Here is a 5,549-nt window from a genome sequence, read left to right on the forward strand (position 1 = left end):
CTTTCAGAAAAGAATTCCTAACAGTTAAGTCTATATTCCATGTTAAGAAATTTCTCTCCTTTAGAAACACATTTCTTGTCATATAGAGAACTAAAAAGGAAAAAAAAATATTTAAGAAGAGCGATGAAGGAGGTTAGGATAGGCTGAGCATTAGGGGTCCCTTCACCAGCGCTCCCCAGGGAGAAGGTCTCGGATTGTGACCTCGAACCCAACATCCTTGTGCAGTGCCTCCCGAAGTTACTTACTAAGCTATATTGATATACTTGTCTACTCTATTCTAGGTTAGTGTTTTACAGGCTTTCCGCGGCACCTGGTACAGTAACGGGACACACTAGGTTGTACATTTTACAGCGTTTCCGGATACTATGTTACAAAAGGTTATTATTGATGGATGTTGTGTATACTATGTCTTGTCTCTCTCAATGTGTTTTATTGTGTGTTTACTCTTATTCTAACGTACTCTGTGTGTTAATAAACGTATTTTATCATCACCTGTCACTATTCGATGGAGAAACGACTGAGAGCAGTATTTCACAAGTGGTCTTACGATTTGCTTGCTGTCTTTCATTCATTTCGTGCGGAACTCATTTTCCCACTTTCTGCACGTTTCCCACAGCTTTCAACCGAAGAGAAACGGCTTTCTGCATTCAATTGTCCCGCGAGTTCCTGTTGAGTTTGAGTACCATCATCATCCAATAAGGCCTGCAATTCATTGTCTTCGAACTTTTTCGGTGGTTTCCCACGCTCGTCGTTTCTCACGTCAAAATCACATTTGAATTTTTTTAACCACACGGAACGCTGTGTTTTCCCAAGATAATGTTCGCCGAAAACTTCGACAAGTATTCGATGCGATTCTGCAGCAGTTTTCTTCAAGTGATAACAGAAAACCAATGCTGTCCGAAAAACGTAGTTCTTAGGCACAAAACTCGACATGTTTACGGGTTTGAAATAGATACCCCGTGTATGGAACTTGGGTTGCTGTGTGTTGACGTCCGTCGTTAGCCGTTACATATAGAGAAATTCCGGTTTCATACTTCTACACCTGGTAACCCATTTCAGGTATGAAACTTCCTGGCAGATTAAAACTGTGTGCCCGACCGAGACTCGAACTCGGGATCTTTGCCTTTCGCGGGCAAGTGCTCTACCAACTGAGCTACCGAAGCACGACTCACGACCGGTTCTCACAGCTTTACTTCTGCCAGTACCTCGTCTCCTACCTTCCAAACTTCACAGAAGCTCTCCTGCGAACCTTGCAGAACTAGCACTCCTGAAAGAAAGGATACTGCGGAGACATGGCTTAGCCACAGCCTGGGGGATGTTTCCAGAATGAGATTTTCACTCTGCAGCGGAGTGTGCGCTGATATGAAACTTCCTGGCAGATTAAAACTGTGTGCCCGACCGAGACTCGAACTCGGGACCTTTGCCTTTTGCGGGCAAGTGCTCTACCAACTGAGCTACCGAAGCACGACTCACGACCGGTTCTCACAGCTTTACTTCTGCCAGTACCTCGTCTCCTACCTTCCAAACTTCACAGAAGCTCTCCTGCGGACCTTGCAGAACTAGCACTCCTGAAAGAAAGGATACTGCGGAGACATGGCTTAGCCACAGCCTGGGGGATGTTTCCAGAATGAGATTTTCACTCTGCAGCGGAGTGTGCGCTGATATGAAACTTCCTGGCAGATTAAAACTGTGTGCCCGACCGAGACTCGAACTCGGGACCTTTGCCTTTCGCGGGCAACTGCTCTACCAACTCAGCTACCGAAGCACGACTCACGACCGAAAGGTCCCGAGTTCGAGTCTCGGTCGGGCACACAGTTTTAATCTGCCAGGAAGTTTCATATCAGCGCACACTCCGCTGCAGAGTGAAAATCTCATTCTGGAAACATTTCAGGTATATTATTGTCCACAAACCAATCCCTTCTAAATGCGGATTTATAGCAAGATCCACTGTCATGGCGATACAAATAATCGTCGTGTCAGAACTGTTGCTCTATAGTACACAGAACACAATGCACAATGCTGTAAGCTGTAAAATCTCTTAATATCCTTCCGTGTTTAGCTTTTTCTTAAACGCAATAATGGATCCATATCCTAACCACGAAAAACATTCCCATACCATAACGCGGCCTCCTCTGTACTTCGCTCTTCATGATACATTTGATGACAGGTAGGCCCAAAATTCTTCAGGCCAAACCCAAACCCTTCGATCGGATTGCCACAGTGTGTAGTGTCATTCACCACTCCAAGTCTCTCGTTTCCAGACATCCATTGTCCACTGGTGTCGCCTTTTACACTACACTGATTGCAGAAATATGTGCTTTACGAGGAGGAGCTCGACCCTTGTAGCCCATTCTTTTTAACGGCCGCCCCCGGTAGCTGAGTGTAGCCAGCACGGTAGATGCTTAGGTACCCTCCGTAATAAAAAAAACTAAGTGAACGGATCCACAAAGAACCTGAACGGCTGTCATCGGACGTCCGCCACGAACAAATTCGTCGACCAATATAGAGCAGAATGAGATCTAACAAGGGAACCTCCCCATCGCACCCCCCTCAGATTTAGTTTTAAATTGACGCAGTGGATAGGCCTTGAAAAACTGAACACAGATCAATGGAGAAAACAGGAAGAAGTTGTGTGAAACTATGAAAAAATAAGCAAAATATACAAACTGAGTAGTCCATGTGCAAGATTGGCAACATCAAGGATAGTGTGATCTGAGGAGCACCGTGGTCCCGTGGTTGGAGTGAGCAGCTGCCGAACGAGATGTCCTTGGATCGAGTCCTCCCTCGAGTGAAATTTTTACTTTTTTTATTTTCGCAAAGTTACGATCTGTCCGTTCATTCATTGACGTCTCTGTAATAAGTTTAGTGTCTGTGTTTTGCGACCGCACCGCAAAACCGTGCGATTAGTAGACGAAAGGACGTGCCTCTCCAATAGGAACCGAAAACATTTGATCGCAAGGTCGTAGGTCAACCGATTCCTCCACAGGAAAACACGTCTGATATATTCTATACGACACTGGTGACGGCATGTGCGTCGCATGACAGGAATATGTTGTCGACCCACCTAACTTGCACACTTGGCGAATGGGTAAAAAGATTCTTCTACCTTGCCCGATTTAGGTTTTCTTGTGGATGTGATAATCACTCCCAAAAAAGTGATGAAAACATAAGAGTTTGTCACATAAAGTGCATCAAATGAATGCAACAGTTTCGCAGTCGCACAGTTTTCCCTGTGTTCTGTCAAAACATATGTTTTTTACGTTTTCAAATGTTTCCGTGTGTAGACCGTCAAATCCTGCATATGTCCAAGCAAATCTAAACATGTCCTGGAATTTTGGAGAGCGAAGTTGATTATGTGTGAGTGCCTGAACTTTAATAATTGTCTGAAAATAAAAAATTAAACTTTTCGCTCGAGGGAAGATTTGAACTAAAGACCTCTCGTTCCGCAGTTGCTGACGCTAACCACGGGACCACGGCGCTCGCAAGTTGACCCTCTCCTAGATGTTGCTAACCTTGCGCATGGCCTACTCAGTTTGTATATTTTGCTTATTTTTTTCATAGTTCCACACAACTTCTTCCTGTTTTCTCGATTGATCTGTGTTCAGTTTTTCAAGGCCTATCCCTGTGCCAACTTATAACTAAATCTGAGGGGGGTGCGATGGGGAGGTTCCCTTGTAAGTGGTCAGCGCGACAGACTGTCAATCCTAAAGTCTCGGGGGCTCGATTCCCGGCTGGGTTGGAGATTTTCTCCGCTCAGGGACTGGGTGTTGTGTTGTCCTAATCATCATCATCTCATCCCCATCGACGAGCAAGTCGCCGAAGTGGCGTCAAATCGAAAGACTTGCACCAGGCGAGCGGTCTACCCGACGGGAGGCCCTCGTCACACATTTTTTTTAATACTTTTTAACTCCCTAAGCACAGTCATTGTGCTAGCTGGACGGCTGGTGGCACTTCGGAATTCACGAGTGATTCCTGCTCCGCAATGCTCAACGATTCCTGTCAGTATATGACACACTATGTGAGCAAAAGTATCCGGACACCTGGATTAAAATGACTTTAAAGTTCGTGGCGCCTTCCATCGGTAATGCTGGAATTCAATATAGCGTTGGTCCAACCTTAGCCTTGATGATAGCTTCCACTCTCGCAGACATACGTACAATCAGTTGCTGAAAGGTTTCTTGGGGAATGGCAGCTCATTCTTCACAGAATGCTGCACAGGAGAGGTATCGATGTCGGTCGGTGAGGCCTGGCACGAAGTCGGCCTTCCCTAATATCCCAAAGGTGTTCTGTAGGATATACGTCAGGACTCTGTGAAGTTCAGTCAATTACAGGGATGTTCTGTCGTGTAACCACTTCGTCACAGGCCGTGTGCATTATGAGCAGGTGCTCGATCTTGTTGAAATATGCAATCGCCATCCCCGAATTGCTCTTCAACAGTGGGAAGCAAGAAGGTGCTTAAAACATCAATGTAGGCGAGTGCTGTCATAGCACCACGCAAAACAACAAGGGCTGCAAGCCAACTCCATGAAAAACACGACCTCACCATAAACACCACCGCCTCCGAATTTTACTGTTGACACTACACACGCTGGCAGATGACGTTCACCGGGAATTCGCCATACCCACACCCTGCCATCGGATCGCCACATTGTGTACCGTGATTTGTCTCTCCACACCTCCACACATCGTTTTTCCAGTGTTTAATCGCCCAACGTTTACGCTCCTTACACCTAGCGAGGCGTCGTTTGGCATTTACCGGCGTGATGTGTGACTTTTTACAGCAGCCACTCGACCATGAAATCCAAGTTTTTTCATTTCCCGCCTAACTGTCATAGTACTTGCAGTGGATTCTCATGCAGTTTGGAATTCCTGTGTGATGGTCTGGATAGATGTCTGCCTACTACACATTACGACCCTCTTCAGCTGTCGGCGGTCTCTGTCAGTCAACAGACGAGGTCAGCCTGTACGCTTTTCTGCTGCACGTGTCCCTTCACACGTTTTCACTCCATTATCACATCGGAAAAAGTGGACCTATGGATGTTTAGGAGTGTGGAAATCTCGCGTACAGACGTATGACACATGTGACACCCAATCGCTGACCATGTTCGAAGTCCGTGAGTTCCGCGAAGCACCCCATTCTGCTCTCTCACAATGTCTAATGACTACTGAGGACGCTGATATGGAGTACCTCGCTGTAAGTGGCAGCACAATGCACCTAATATGAAAAAAGTATCTTTTGGGGGTATCCGGATACTTTTAATCAGATAGTGTATATGCCTGATCCTGATGAAGCTGTGGTTGTTCGTCTATGTTTCCACTTCACAATCATATCAATGCTCAACATGGGCAGCTTTATAAGTACTGAAACGCCCCTGATGGATTTGTTAATCAGGTGTCATTCAATGACTAGTCCACGTTCAAAATCCCTGACCGACCCATTCAGCTGTTACTTGTAAAGGGTATTACTATTTTTGGTGTTACAACATAGTAGATTTGTACTCCTTACTCACGGCCGGTTCCTGGCATTTTGAAGCCTTTTCTCATGGCGG

The 5,549-nt window shown here is 45.8% G+C and overlaps 1 non-coding gene across 1 annotated transcript; it reads right to left on the reverse strand.

The window, feature by feature from the left end:
* Positions 1 to 1,390: 1,390 nt before the first annotated feature.
* Trnal-caa (transfer RNA leucine (anticodon CAA)) lies at positions 1,391 to 1,465 on the reverse strand. The gene has a single exon. It is a non-coding gene; the product is annotated as a tRNA-Leu (tRNA).
* Positions 1,466 to 5,549: the final 4,084 nt, after the last annotated feature.

This window comes from Schistocerca nitens, chromosome 8 (genome assembly GCF_023898315.1).
Source record: "Schistocerca nitens isolate TAMUIC-IGC-003100 chromosome 8, iqSchNite1.1, whole genome shotgun sequence".
In the NCBI taxonomy this organism is placed as follows: Eukaryota; Metazoa; Arthropoda; class Insecta; order Orthoptera; family Acrididae; genus Schistocerca; species Schistocerca nitens.